The sequence below is a fragment of the Trichechus manatus genome, unplaced genomic scaffold, assembly GCF_000243295.1.
Source record: "Trichechus manatus latirostris isolate Lorelei unplaced genomic scaffold, TriManLat1.0 scaffold00082, whole genome shotgun sequence".
Lineage (NCBI taxonomy): Eukaryota > Metazoa > Chordata > Mammalia > Sirenia > Trichechidae > Trichechus > Trichechus manatus.
This window is the reverse complement of record NW_004444018.1, coordinates 1,670,012-1,686,859: the sequence shown is the minus strand read 5'-3', so window position 1 is coordinate 1,686,859 and position 16,848 is coordinate 1,670,012.

The window sequence follows — 16,848 nt, the reverse complement described above, 5'->3', positions numbered from 1 at the left end:
GAAGGGGATGTTATTAGCAGAGTTGATGAAATGCAGTTTTCCTATTCCTCCCAAGTTGGATATTGACTAAATGGTCTCTTTATTTGTTTTATAATTTTCTAAACCATTACTCACACTCATACCCAATGACAAATACAAATAATTTCATTTATCCACTTTTGAGATTTTCCATCAGACTCTTTACCTCCATTAATGCAGAGAATATGAAGGTGAATGGCATAGTAAAGCAGACTAGAAGTGGATTCACCCATTTGGTTCTTACCCCCACCTTTCACACTCTGCTGTCACCTCATCACTGCCATGATTACACACACACGCACACCCAAGTGAAACCTAGATGGTAAGTGCCATAGTAAGTCAAGACCCAGAGTGTAAACAGTACCACATACAAATGAGAAAGACCCGAGTTCTGGCTAGTTCTGCCTCTGCTGTATAGTAGTGAGCTGCCCCTTGGCAACGCACTTAGCTTCTCAGAGCCGTAATTTCTTCATCTATAAAACGGACTTAATACCCACCCCATTCCTTACCCTTCCCTCGAAATATTTTTAGGTTCAAGTAAGATGGTATATGTGAACTTTAAATCAAAAAGCCAACATTGATAATCTTTAGAACTTAAGCCAAAAATATCCCCTGAAGTCTTCTTAAAACCAAAAAATTGTTTTAGTTTAACTAGTAAAGGATGTCTGCCTTGAGCGTTATGCACTTTTAAGAACTATCTATATGGGAACAAAGTGACAACATCAACTGGAAAGATTAGATAGGAACTTCAAGGGGCAGTGGCACAGTGGTTAGGAGCTTGGCTGCTAATCAAAAGGTTGGCAGTTCAAATCCACCAGCCGCTCCTTGGAAACCCTATGGGGCAGTTATACTCTGTCATACAGGATCGGTATGAGTTGGAATTGACTCAACAGCAAAGGTTTTTGTTTTTTTTTCCTAATGGGCAGTGAATCTATGTTAATGAGGGAAGAACAACTCAGAAAAGGAGGATGAGAATGGTTGCAACTGGAAGAATGTAATCGATGCCACTGAATTGTACGTGCAGAGACAGTTGAATGGATGTATGTTTTCCTGTGTATATTCTCAGTAACAACAAAAACATTTTTTAAAGCCAATATTAAGTCATTTGTTATTATTTTTGTCTCCTAAAATTCATCAGGATTACAGTAATAGTCCAGCTGCTTAACCAATGTAAAAGAAGCAAGCAATCAACCAAAACATGATGGCTCTTATTAAAATATTCAGAATGTCAAAGCCCAGCTCAGAGGTCACCTTTTCTGGAAACTCTTCTCTGATTCTCCACCCCAATGCCAGCCACTCTTTCCTCAGATAAAATATCCTTTTTCCTCTCGGTGTTGTCTCTGCATCTTGTAGTTACTTTTTTGTTGTATCTACCCCAAGGTATTATACTTAACTTATTTGCTTGTCCGTCTCCCCTGCCAGGCTGTGAGCTCACTGAGGGTTGGAGCCATGTCTGTAACCGAACACTGACTTAGCTCAGTGCCTGGCACGCACCAAGGTGTCTTCAGAGGTAACAAGGAATGGGAAGCCTCCTGACCTGCATTCTTTCCCCAGCTCTGCACCTCACTAATCCCATGAGCTTGGACAAATCCCTTTTCTTCTGTGAAATGAGGTCATCAGTCTAAATCAAGTTTGCAAACTGCTGTCCCACAGGCCCAATCTAGCTCCAAACATGGTTTTTGGCCTACATAGTACTGGCAGTGTTAAAAAAAAAAAAAAAAACTTCAATAAATTACAAGAGTTTAGACATCAAACATTTTTACATAAAATTAGAATTTTCCACTTCTCTGAAAAATGAAAGAATCTCACATCACTGGGCTGGCACTCTGTCATAGCAAGACTTGGTGGAGCTGGCTGGTGGCTGCCTCTCTTAGGCAGGGTGTGAGGTGTGGGTGTGAGGTGTTCAGTCCACCACTGTCTCTGTGACTTCCTACCCTGGCCAAGTTCATGCATTTATATTACCTGCCTTGGTCTTTACATGCATTTGAATTAGCAAACTCTAGATTAGAGTTTCCTAAATGTGTTCTAGCTTGAAAACTGTCACTCTTGATCTCCACGAGTCCCCTCCCAACTAAATACAAATGCGTGCACACGCACGCACACCCACACACATGTACACAATAGGGACAGAAGGCTTTGCAGTCTTCTACTGCTGTCACATGACTCACTATCCTCACTTTGGGCTGAAGTCCGTTGGCAATTAATTGATGGAAAAAAAAGGATATCAAATAGAGGGAGAAATCAGAAGAAGGAGGAGAGGGAGGAGTTAGCAACAAATAGTGCTACCAGAAGTATTATGATATCATGTGAGGAAAATTAGACAGTTTTACAGTGCCAGCTTTTCCATACAGCAAAGCAATCATTTTGTCTGTGATCCAGGAAACATGCATAATAGCTGATGTGAAAAACCGGACGTTAATTGTCAGAAATTATTGTGGCTTTGGGTGCCACTCCCACTGGGGTTCACTCCCTCCTATTCCCGTGGCCCACTTGCAGGAGCTACAACTAGCAGTTTGAAATTTACACACCTTCACAGATGGGCTGCCCCATCTGTACCATATCCATAACCTCCCAAGGCAAAGCTGCCATTACTTACAGTATAATCAGAGGCACAGCGGGTACAGAGAGGAGGAGAGAGCTAGGTACATACTACTAAGAAGCCTGATGAGTCAACATACTGTTCATCTGTGACAAGTACTGGCCCCAGGAAATTTAAAATAGCGCATCTCAATGTGTGTGGCATACATCTGCTTCACCCATGTGGTGTTTGATTGGACATATCAACACCAATCCAGCCTGCATTTTCTCCCCAGCTGCCTTTATACTCTGACTAGATTAGTTAGTGCACAGAGCCCATTATAAGCTGTCTTCAGAACGTTCAGTCTGCCTCTTCCAAAGCTACCTGCATCCAAAATTCCTAGGCTACCTCCTTCCCAAAAGCTCCAAGTTGGTGTAACTGAAAGGCAAATTTTTATTAGCCGTGTTGCATATTAATATTCTTATCCACACCAGGGTTTTTTGACACGAGTCTATCAGCTAATGAAAAGCAGAAAAGTTTTATTTTATAAAACTTGTATTAGAATTTCTGCTGTGGGGATAGAGAGATTTTAGTAAGTAGCTCAGTAACAGGCACAAATTACAAACTGCTCCACTCTCTCAAAATATTCATGGGAATCTGAGTGCAGTTTTCAATCAGTTTCTCCATTTCATGAACATTATTCTCAGAGGTGATAGGTACAGGGAGAGAGATAGTTTACAGAAAGTTCATTGACCATATATGAAAAAGGATCAGAGTAGACTCAAAATGTACACACTATTGGCATTCTATCCACTCCTTTATCTTCTGTATGAAGAATAATACATGCCAAGGAAGAAGCACAGATCTTGAATTCAAGAAACCTGAATTCTAGTCCTGGTTTCACCAGCTAGAATTGTGATCCTAAGCAAATCCCTTAACATCTTTGGATTTCCTCAACTGCAAAGTAAAACGAGATAAATAACCTCTAAAGCAGCAATTCTCAAAATTTAACATGGAAATGAATCGCCAGAAGATGGTGTTAAAATACAGATTCTACGTCAGTTGGTGTAAGATGGCCTGACATTCTACAGTCCTACAAGCTCTCAGGTGATGCTAATACTGTTGGTCTACAGGCCACACTGAGAACAAGTTGCAAAAGCACACGTTCTCAAACCTGGCTGTGCATGGGAATTACCTGGGGATTTAAAAACATACCAATGCCTGGGTGCCACACTCAGAGAGTCTGATTTCATGGCTATGAGCTGTGTGTGGTTTGGGCAAGTGTTTAAATCTCCCCTGGTGATTCTAATGTGCCGTAAAGTTTGAGACGCCCTGCTCTATTCCTCTAGAACTCTAAAATGATGACCTTTATTTTTCAGTCACATTACATTTGTACAGTGAAATTCCTTCTGTCTATTATCTCACAACAATCCAGAGAGATAAGCAAGGCTAACACTATTAACTCCGATTTACAGAAGAGATATCCAAGCACTCAAGAGTCAGGCAACTTGCCTAATGGCATACAGCTAATGGCAGACCTTCTGTGTCTAGAACATAGTGTTCCTGAAACCCAACCTGTGCTTTCTCGACTGCTTTGTACTGACTTGTAAAAACCAGTAACGACAAGCAAAGAGAAAAAATACGGCAACTTCTCTGCCCCAAATTCCACTAAGAATCATACGAACGACAATGTAACAGAGAAATGCATGTACCTAGAGAAACAATTAAATGTATTAATTGGTGGAGGAGTTATTTGACTGCTGTGGTTGATACTAACAAACAGAGTAAGGTTGCTAAGGTTATGTCAACAGAACCAGTCATTTGATATCAAGTGAACGCAGTTAGATGGATTAACACAGTACTCAGAATACTAGATAATGCACTGGGGATGTGCCATAGCTGATCCAGGGCAAGAGACTAGAAATTCTGCTATTTGATAAAATAATTCACTGGAACTTGTTGAGATAGCCACTCCACTTCTAAATATTTGAAAAACCTATACAGAAATAAAATAAACTTAAGAGTTTTCACGTTGGAAACGAGGTAAATGTGGAAGTTAGTAAATGATCAGGTAAGCAGAGAGTGGAAAGGAAGGAACTGATATTTTTTTAATTCTCTCTATTGACCAGCCATTTACATGGATTATCTGGCCTTGCTCTTACTTATAAGGTAAGCTTTATTATTCCCATTTTACAGATGAGAAAAGTAAGTCAGAGAGTTTGTCTGTTACACAAAGTTACACTTAGTGAAAGTCAGAACTAGGTTTAAACCTAAATCTATCTGATTCTAACCCCCCTACCATGTCCCTTCTGCTTTCCATACTGATTACTGTCACCAGATTAAACATTTTCAGGTAATCTACTATTCTTTCCAAAATCTTTATCTTGTCTATGTAGCAGAGGCAAAATATTATTATAATGTCATGATTCTTTGCTCCAGAGGAGAATGAAAATTGGGTAGATACCTCTTATAGTTTGGAAAACAAAAACCTTCCATTGAACTTGTGTCTTAAGTCAATTTCTTTTGAGATATAAAAGAGAAAAGAGCACAGAGAGACAGGGGGACTTCACACCACAAAGAAAGAAGAGCCAGGAACGCAGTCCCTGTACTGAAAAACTCCTAGACCAGGGGAGGATTGATGACAAAGACCTTTCCCCAGAGCTGACAAGAGAGAGAAAGCCTTCCCTTGGAGCTGGCACCCTGAATTTGGACTTCTAGCATCCTAGACTGTAAGAGAATAAATTTCTGTTTGTTAAAGCCATCCACTTGTGGTATTTCTGTTATAGCAGCAATAGATAAGTAAGACACTAATGTTCACAGTATTTTTAAAATTTTAGAATTTAATTCATTGGAAACAGCATTCTAATAAGCAAATAGCATAAAAATATGGACTTTTGGTGTTTCTCAAACAAGCTGGAAGAGTTAAGGATGCCAGGTCCACACTCAGCACGGTGTAATCACTGTAACTGAGTCACTGAGCTCTCCATAAATGAAGTGTGAGTTCTTCATTCACCACAGTCCTCTTCATTTCTGGGGTCAGATGACAAATAGCATCACCCTTAAGCTGAATACTTCTTGACCTTTTTTCTATCAAAGGTTGAATAATGAAAAATAATCCAAGAGGACAACCCATTTATTTCAAGAAAAATTAGGACAGCATACTTTATTTTTATACCCAGCCCATATCACCCATTTATATTATCAAGCTCTGAAGAGATATCTGAGTTTGTAAATCCTGCTTCTCAGAAATAGGTAAGCTGAGAAAATCAGACACCAAATTCTTATAATATAAACAGCTTTCTTAAATGGAGATAGAACTGCATCTGAGAATGAGGTTATGACTTTACTGGTAATGAGCCAGAGCCTGGAGATGAGAGAAAATGTTTTATTATTCTTTCTTCTTTTCAGTTAGTCCAAGAGAAATTTGGGGTGTCAGGACTCTGAATAGAGGAAACCTGGCCTAAGGTACTCACTCCCACTGTGAGGGTGAAAATGAACACTGGGTTGGGGCAAAGAAGAAGGAAAACCAGTAAAGGAATATGGCCTGTGAACTCTAGGAGTTATAATGTACAGCTTCTGTTCAGAATGTTTTTCCTATGTTGTTAACTAGACAGTAGACAAGTGGTAACTTTGGTGTAGGTTAAGACAGTACACAATACTGGGGAAGTCAGCACAACTTGACCAAGGCAAGGTCATGGAAGCTTCATAGACACATCCAGACTCCCTGAGGGACCAAATTACTGGGCTGAGGGCTAGGGACCATGGTCTTTGGGGACATCTAGCTCAATTGGCATAACAATTTATAAAGAAAATGTTCTACATTTTACTTTGGTGAGTAGCATCTGGGTTCTTAAAAGCCTGTGAGCGGCCATCTAAGATACTCCACTGGTCTCACCCTATCAGGAGCACAGTAGAGGGTCTTAGACAGAGCTGGAGAAAAATGTAGAAGAAAATTCTTACTCACAAAAAAAGACCAGACTTACTGGTCTGACAGAGACTGGAGGAACCCCAAGAGTATGGCCCCCAGACACCCTTTTAACTCAGTACTTAAGTCACTCTTGAGGTTCACCCTTTAGCCAAAGATTAGACAGGCCATAAAACAAAATAAGACTAAATGGGCACACTAGCCTAGGAGCGATGATGAGAAGCCAGGAGAGGACAGGAAAGCTGATAATGGGGAACCCAAGGTCAACAAGGGGAGAGTGTTGACACTTTGTGGGGTTGTCAACCCATGTCACAAAACAATATGTGTATTAATTGTTTAATGAGAAACTAACTTGCTCTGCAAACTTTCATCTAAAACCAAACCAAACTCATTGCCATCAAGTTGATTCCAACTCAAACCGTCATCTAAAGCACAATTAAAAAAGAACAAATATGACCTGGAAGTCTCACTTTGCCAAAAAGACTGACCCAGAGCATGAGTTCACCATAGCTACTAAAGTGAGTACACCCAGGTAATCTTTTTATTTTCTCCCATGACCATATCAAAGTTTCATTCAGAAGCGTAAACCTAATTTCTCTCTTTGACTTTAGGAAGGGATTTCGTGAAAGGGATCTGTGAGCCTCAGGGCTTGGAGTTCATCTTTTGATTTTTCAAAGGTACCTTCGAGTCAGTTCCAACTCATAACAACCCCATGTACAACAGAAGGAAACAGTGCCCTGACCTGCGAAATACTCGGAATCGTTGGGATGTTTGAGCCCATTGTTGCAGCCACTATGTCAGTCCATCTTATTGAGAGTCTTACTCTGTTTTACTGATCCTCTACTTTACCAAGCATGATGTCCTTCTCCAGGGACTGGTCCCTCCTGATAATATGTCCAAAGTACATGAGAGTATTAGTTTTCATAAAAGTTGTACAAAAAAAAAAAAATTCCTGTGTTCTATTTTCCTGATATTGTCTGCAGTCTTTCAGTGTAAAATGTTGGAGTCTGATCATAATCCTGCTACAGAGAGTCAGATCAAGGGCTTGTGTAAATATGGGGAACCAAGTAGTAAGGAAGTACAGCAGTAGCCTGGGGAAGACCCCCCAATGTGATTTGAGAAAACCAGAACAGGAATTGAGATGACAAGCATCACCCAGAATGGATTTAGGGAGCATGTATGTGTTCCTCAGAGAATTCCAGTACATGGAAGACAAGAATCTGGTAAATAAATAAATAAATAAATAAACAAGCCTTCTTGTGGTTATGTTGTATGTGGCTGGGGGAATGTACGCTACTAGTATTTAGATGCAAATTAGAAATGTGGTCCCTGATACCTGGACAACTTGGGGACACTTGGTTTACATCTAATGATGGTGGTGTACAGTAAAACCTGTTCCATGCCATTGTCTTTATATCTATAGATTCCTGCAACCCGATTTATATAATAATGGATAAAGAGGTAGATAGATAATACATACGTACATAGACAGACAGATGAAAATAATGGATAATGTTAGATGTGTGACATGTCACTATGTCTTCTTGACAGATTTAAGGTTTTTCCAGGCACTTTATAAAAAATATACAAAAATAGAAAAGTAAATCTTTTTTGTGGAAAAAAACTGTGACTAGAATTCCAAGTAAACATTTGAACCTGTACAGATTGTAACTGTGATTCATCTTTGCCCTCTATAGATCCAGCGCACAAATACTTTGCACGTAATAAGAGCTAAATAATTGCTCACCTAAAACGAAAAAAAAAATTTTTTAATTATAAGAGAGATATCTGAGAGCTTAGTTATCTGCTCACAAAACTGTATACAGAAGAATTTTGGCTTTCTAGGAAGATATGTCATGAGAAATCTGAGCTGCCTTCAATTTTCAATTCACAATTACCCCTAAATGAGATGTAGATACTGGGACATAAGCTAAATTCCTCTTCTGGCTAAGATATTAGCATTCATACTAGGTACTTCTTTATGTCACACAATCCTCATAATAACCCTATGAAGTGAATATTATTCCATTTACAAATTATTCGTGATAAAGACCTTTGCAGCCCTTGTATATTATTGAAAAGATAAATGCTATATTTGCAATGCCAAGAGCAAACCATAGAGAAAAGGCACCAAAGGCAGAAAATAGCTATTTATGACGCATTACTAAACAAAGCAAAAGATCTGTTCCTCATACTTGTTTGCTCTTTGGGAAAGTTCATACCGGCCAAAGCTCTAATTGTTGATAAATGAGCTTCAAAGTCATCCTTTGGCACAACAGATCAGTAATAACATCTGTGTAAATGTAATATCACAACATAAACACTCAAAGCCACAGAGAAGAAAATAATGCTGTTTGGTTTGGTTTCATTTAGGGGAGCTTATTATATATTTTTTGAACAAGCCATTCTCTCTATAAAACTCAGCTAGCAAATCTGCCTTGCCTATTATCATTGTGAGGATAATGTAGCCAACAGATGGAGGGTTTCATACAATTTGCTGAACTAAATTTAACAGGTTTGGCTGTGAGTGTTAACTTATTTTTATATTCTATTTGTGCTATGTTTGTAATAGATGCACACACATGAATAAAAACAGAAAATCTGTACACACAGTGCAGCTGGTTCGATAATGTTTTCATTATAGTATCACATACTCCTAATTAGAAGACTTTATATTTGGGCCACCAAGACATTTTGGCTGCAGAGCTACTTGTGCGGCATGCACATGACAAAAACAAACCTTCATCAATAATGTAGACACATTTGAATCTTTCCTCCACCCATGGCGCCATGTGATAAAAAGGAGTAGAACCAGATTCGTTAAATTAATAATGTTCTACTAAATAAATGAGCAATTGAACAGTGTGTCACAAAATTTAATGGGTGGATTTCATTTGGCCCAGAGGTCCAAGTAGGAATGTATCTATGACAGATGAAACATGGAGCACTATGTCAAAAATATGAGTCGGGAAAATTGAGTGCCATTAAATGCTAAATGATAGCAAGAATCCTCAAACTGCAACTCAACTTTACAACATGAACGCTACTGTTAAGGCGGCTTTCATTTTATCAACACAAGGAACCAATTGAGAAACCATTTAAGCAAAGCTCTCCTAAAATTGGTTATTAATTCCAGTTGCCCCGTGATCATATTTCTTATTCCTTGAAATAGCAGGATGGATGCTATAAAAGTAATATATGTGATGGTAATTAAAAGTGGAGAGTGCTTGTCATCAGAAACCTCTCTTCTTCTCTGAAAGCAAATTGTAGATACATACACAGACATATATAAACACATCCACATACACTCTCACCACCCACCAAAGAAACTCCATAGAAAATCCAAGTAAGGAAAAAATGGCAAGATGCAGCTCCATATTCAGGATCCTAGGTTCTCCAGGGGTACAAAAATAAAATATGCCAGGGACTTGCTAAAGCAAAAGTCTTTTACATTTCTTTGAGTTAAATGGTTCTTTATTTAAGTGGGCTATACTGTCCAGTAACTTGCAATGCATTTGGATTTGGATTTCTGATGTATGAGGGAACGTCTATAATTAGGAAACAGGACCTGAGCCCTCCTTGCCCGCAATTAAAGTCCCTGCACTCCTTGTCAAGGCTTCCCAGTTCCTCCTCCTCTTACATTTGACAAAGCAAAGGGAGGTGAAAGAGTCACTGATTTTAATCTCATGAGCCTTCCCCCAGGTACAAAACTTAGCAGGACTTTTATTTAAAAGAGATAGGATACCATCTCATTCATCAGGCAGGTTCTATGTTTGCTCGAATATGTATAGTGTCTAAATAAAGTTAAAGGATTGATATGGATCAGATATGAACCACCTAGGAACTGTGTTCCCTAAGGCTGAGCAGAACTTAGATTTTTAACAGTTTCAGAAGCAGATCAGCATTTTACGAAGTAAAGAACAGAGGGAATGTGATTTTTCAAAACTATCCAGAGATGTGGTTATGATATATGGACATTAGAAGGAAGAGAGAAAACAACATATAGCTTAAAAATAAAACAAAGTGAAAAACTTCCTTGACAAAGTCATCATCATAGCTGTAGCAAAAAATCTAATTCATTCCATTGAGCTTGTATCTACCTTTGTACAATGAGAAATTACCTTTGGTCAATCAATAATAGTCAATATTCTCTCTTTATTGGGTATAAAACTCCTGGTACGGATTGAATTGTGTCTCTCCCCCCCAAAAAAATGTGGAAGTCCTAACCTCTGTACCTGTAAATATGATCCTATTTGGAAATAGGCATTTTCTTTTATGTTAATTAGGTCATACAGATTAAGGTGGGTCCTAAACCTAATCACTTCTGACTGTTGTTTTCTAAAAAGAAAAGAATAAACACAGAGACCCACACATAGGGGAAAGACAAATGCCAAGGAATAGCAAGGATTGCCTATACAGGTAGTCCTCAACTTACTACGAATTCACTTTATGACCAACCGCACTTATGAACATCTGTTTTATTTTTGTTTTCTAGACATCATATCGTTAGTCATAGGTACTACATACAATGCTGCAGCGCATAAATTGTCATTCTCAGGTGTTCACTTGCAAATGCTCAAATATCCGATTTATAGAGATACTGATAATAAAATGCAATAATATTGAAAACTTAAAAAAAGAAAAAAGAGGTGTTTGACTTATGTCAGAATTGATTTACGATGGAAAGGAGACTACCTATAGTTACTAAAAGCTGAAATAGACCAAGAAGGACTGCCCCCTAGAGTAATGCCTTGAATTTGGACTTCTAGCCTCCTGAAATTAAGAAAATCAATTTCTGTCCTCTAAAGCCACCCATTTGTGGTATTTTTTTTAACACCACCACTAGATAATTAATACAACTCCCAAAACATTATTTTTATATTAAGGTGTTTAGGTTGGCTATCTCTGTTTATTTATAATGTTGTTGTTGTTAGATGTCATCAAGTCAATTCCAACTCATAGCGACCCCATATGACAGAGTAGAACTGCTGCGTAGGGTTTCCTAGGCTTTAATCTTTACAGAAGAAGATCACCAGATCTTTTTTCTGGTGGAGCCACTGGTGGGTTCGAACCACTGACCATCCAGTTAATAGCTAAATGCTTAATTGTTGAGCCACCAGGGCTCCTTTTAGTTACAATAAATAAGACTTTTCTTGATTCATTGTCTGTATGTTTAGAGGCCAAGATTTTTTACTGAAATCATCAAATTCAACCACTTTTTTTACTTCCAATAAGATTCTCTAAAAGTATGTACCATTATAAGTATTTTATATTTTAAAAACACTGTTCTTAAAAAAAAAATCCCCTCTAGCAACTATTTTTCTTTCAATTTGTGTTAATACCAAACATAAAATACCACCATTGTTCATATTTTTTATCTTTCTTCATATCCTTGTATTCCATTTTTCTCCCCCAATTCTAAGAATCCTCATGGGGGATTTCCATCATTTTTTAAGTTCTCTGAATTTCTTTAATTGTTCAGTTTTCTAAAATATTCTTTATTGACTTTATTTCTGGTTCTGTCTTCAGACCTTAAAGAAAGCCTTCAGCTATTCATTTCCTAATTTGTGCCTAGCTCTGTAGTAAGCACTGTGGGAAAAGAAACATGCAGAACCCATCATTCTCTTTTTAAAAGCTTATTACAGAGGACTCAAAATATTTGGAAGCCTTTGAAAACTTTAGCTGAAGACACAAGGCATTCATAGACATGAGAGCAAAACATATGTTATCAAGTTCCTGTGTAGTTGTCATTGTTAGGTGCCATCGAGTCAGTTCCAACTCATAGTGACCCTATGTACAACAGAACAAAATGCTACCCTGTCCTGCACCATCCTCACAGTCGTTGTTACGTTTGAGCCCATTGTTGCAGCCACTGTGTCCATCCATCTCATTGAGGGTCTTCTTTTCCTCTGATCATCTACTTTACCAAGCCTGATGTCCTTCTCTACGGACTGGTACCTCCTGATAACATGTCCAAAGTATGTGAGACCAAGTCTTGCCATCCTTGCGTCTAATGAGCGTGCTGGCTCTACTTCTTCCAAGACAAATTTGTCTGTTCTTCTCGCATTACATGGTATATTCAATATTCTTTGCCAACACCACAATTTACAGGCAACAATTTTTCTTTGGTCTTTTTTATTTATTGTCCAGCTTTCACGTGCATACGAGGCGACTGAAAACATAATGGCTTGGGTCAGGCACACCTTAGTCCTCAAAGGAACACTTTAAAGAGCTTTTTTGCAGCAGATTTGCCGAATGCAATGCGTCTTTTGATTTCTTTACTGCTGGTTTCATGGACGTTGATTGTGGATCCAAGAAAAATGAAATCTTTGACAAAGTCAATCTTTTCTCCATTTATCATGATGTTGTTTATTGGTCCACTTTTGAGGATTTTTGTTTTCTTTATGTTGAGGTGTAATCCATACTGAAGTCTATGGTCTTTGATCTTCATCAGTAAGTGCTTCAAGTCTTCTTCACTTTCAGCAAGCCAGGTTATGTCATATGCATATCACAGGTTGTTAGTGAGTCTTCCTCCAGATCTGATGTCCCGTTCTTCTTCATACAGTCCAGCTTCTTGCTCATTTGCTCAGCATACAGATTGGATAAGTATGGTGAAAGGATACAACCTTGACACCCACCTTTCCTGACTTTAAACCACACAGTATCCCCTTGTTCTGTTCAAACAACTGCCTCTTGGTCATAGTACAGGATCTTCATGAGCACAATTAAGTGTTCTGGACTTCCCATCATTCAACATGTTATCCATAATTTATTATGATCTACACAGCTGAATGTCTTTGCATAATCAATAAAACACAGGTGAACATCTTTCTAGTATTCTCTGCTTTTTGCCAGGATCCATCTGACATCAGCAATGATGTCCCTTTTTCCACATCCTCTTCTGAATCCAGCTTGAATTTCTGGCAGTTCCCTGTGGATGTACTGCTGCAACCACCTTTCAATGATCTTCAGCAAAATTTTACTTGTGTGTCATATTAATGATATTGTTCAATAATTTCTGCATTCGGAATAGGCGTAAATATGGATCTCTTCCTGTCGGTTCACCAGGTAGCTATCTTCCAAATTTCTTGGCACAGACAAGTGAGCACTTTCAGAGTTGCATCTGTTTGTTAAATCATCTCAATGGTTATTCTGTCACTTTCTGAAGACTTGTTTTTTGCCAATGCTTTCAGTGCAGCTTGGACTTTTCCTTCAGTACCATCAGTTCTTGATATGCTACCTCCTGAAATGGTTGAACATCAACCAATTCTTTTTGGTACAGTGACTCTGTGTATTCCTTCCATCTTCTTTTGATGTTTCCAGCATTGTTTAATATTTTCCCCATAGAATCCTTCAATATTGCAACTCAAGACTTGAATTTTATCTTCAGTTCTTTCAGCTTGAGAAATGCCGAGTGTGTTCTTGTCTTTTGGTTTTCTAACTCCAGGTCTTTGCACTTGTCATTATAATACTTTAGTCTTCTTGAGCCATCCTTTGAAATCTGTTCATCTCTTTTACCTCATCATTTCTTCCTTTTGCCTTAGCTACTCCATATTCAAAAGCAACTTTAAGAATCTCTTCTGATATTCATTTTGGTCTTTTCTTTATTTCTTGTCTTTTTAATGCGTTCTTGCTTTCTTCATATATGATGTTCTTGATGTTATTCCACAACTCATCTGGTCTTCGGTCATTAGTGTTCAATGCATCAAATCTATTCTTGAGATGGTCTCTAAATTCAGGTGAGATATACTCAAGGTCATACTTTGGCTCTTCAACTTCAACTGGAGCTTGTATATGAGCAATTGATAATCTGTTGCACAGTCCGCTCCTGGCCTGTTCTGACTGATGATATTGCACTTTTCCATCATCTCTTTCCACAGAAGTAGTTGATTTGATTTCTGTGTATTCCATCTGGCAAGGTCTACGTGTATAGTAGCTGTTTATGTTGGTGAAAAAAGGTATTTGCAACGAAGAAGTCATTGGTCTTGCAAAATTCTATCATGAATTCTCTGGCTTCGTTTCCTTTACCAAGGCCATATTTTCCAACTACCAATCCTTCTTCTTGGTTTTTGACTTTTGCATTCCAATCATCAGTAATTATCAATGCTTCTTGATTGCATGTTTGATCAACTTTAGACTGCAGAAGTTGATAATAACCTTCAATTTCTTCATCTTTGGCCTTAGTGGTTGGTACATAAATTTGAATCATATGTAGTAAAGACTGAATATGTTACAGAAACTTCTGGAAGAGAAGCATAACTTGTTCCCAACCTCTCTCTAGATCCGTATTTCTAACATCAACCTAGATGAACTATGAGTTGTTCATTTTAACATGTTTAAAATTAATATCATAATTTCTACCACTTTTATCTTCAGGTTAATAATCATTTTCATTTACCAGTTGGTTTCCTACAAGCTGTCCTTAAGGCTATCACTCATTTTCCACATCCAGTCTCCAAGTCTGGTTGATTCTAGCTTGTACATCCCTCTCAACTCTGTCCCTACTGCCTTCATTGTGTTCTAATAGCCATTGCCTTAGTGAAGAAAAGCATCTTATCTCACTTAGAGATAAGTTAGCATCTTATCACACAATCTCCTAACTCATTCCCCTTCCTGCTCATCTACCACTAGAGAGATCTTTCTAAAATATACATCTAAATGGAAAACATCTCACTGATTGTTCTCTGGTTTATGGGATAAAGTGAAAATCCCTTTACTCAGACTCTAGGCCCCATCACCATCTGACCACAGCCTTCCTTTCCAGCTTTGCTCTAGTCTTCATTTATGTGCACCCTACATTTCAGTTTCATGCAAAGTCTCATCATTCCTTGCACATATCATACTTTTTTCATGATTCTAAGCCTCTACTCAGCCTGTTCCCTTTGTCAAGAATGCCCTTCTCTTGCTTGTTCTGAATCCCTACCTCCTTCAGAATGCAGTTTCAGTGAGAAACTTTTCACAGATTATCTAGGTAGAATTAGTTTTCCATTGCTTTTCTTCAAAAGCATCATGTTGTAATTAGTGACAACAATAACAAAATGAGGCGAGATGGCACAGGTATAGAAGGGAAGTTTCTCAATATGGTTTAGTGCATATATGTAAAACCAACAGCCAACATTATGCTTAATGGAGAAAGATTTAGAGCTTTCCCCTTGAAATCAGGAACAAGACAAGGGTTCCTGCTCCCACCACTTCTATTCAGTATTGTATTAAAAGTCCTAGCCAGTGCAATAAGTCAAGAAAAAGAAATAAAAAGTATCTAAATTGGAAAAGAAGAAGTAAAATTATCTCTATTCGTGGATGACCAGATCCTATACCAGCACACCTCATTGTATTGTGCTTTGCTTTACTGCACTTTACAGATACTTTTTTTTTTTTTTTTACAAATTGAAGGTTTGTGGCAACTGTGTTAAGCGAGTCTATCCATGTTGTTTCTTCAACAGCATGTGCTCACTTTGTGTCTCTGTGTAACATTTTGGTAATTCTCACAATATTTCCAACTTTTTTATTAATTATTATATCTGTTATGGTGATCTGTGATCAGTGATCTTTGATGTTACTACTGTAATTGTCTTGGGGTGCTACAAAACATACCCATATAAGACAGTGAACTTAATTGATAAATATTGTGTGTGCTCTCACTATTCCACCCACCGGCTGTTCCCCCATCTCTCTCCCTCTCTTCAGGTCTCCTATTCCCTGAGATGCAACAATATTGAAATTAGGCCAATTAATAACACTACAATGGTCTCTAAGTGTTCAAGTGAAAGGAAGAGTCACACGTCTCTCACTTTAGATCAAAAACTAGAAATGATTAAGCTTACTGAAGCTAGGCCTCTTGTACCAAACAGTTAGCCAAGTTGTGAATGCAAAGGAAAAGTTCTTGAAGGAAATTAAAAGTGCTACTCCAGTGAACACACAAATGATAAGAAAGCAAAACAGCCTTATTACTGATATGGAGAAAGTTTTAGTGGTCTAGATAGAAGATCAGACCAGCCACAATGTTCTCTTAAGCCAAAGCCTAATTGAGAACAAGGCCTTAACTCTCTTTAATTCTATGAAAGCTGAGAGAGATGAGGAAGCCACAGAAGCAAAGTCCGAAGCTAGCAGATGTTGGTTCATGAGGTTTAAGGAAAGAAGCTGCCTCCATAAAATAAAAGTGCAAAGTGAAGCATCAAGTGCTGATGCAGAAGTTGCAGCAAGTTGTCCAGATGATGCAGCTAAGATAATTGATGAAGGTGGCTACACTAAACAACAGATTTTCAATGTAGATGAAACAGCCTTATATTGGAAGAAGATGCCATCTAGGACTTTCATAGCTAGAGAGGAAAAGTCAATGCCTGGCTTCAAAGCTTCAAAGGACATGCTGACTCTCTTGTTAGGGGTT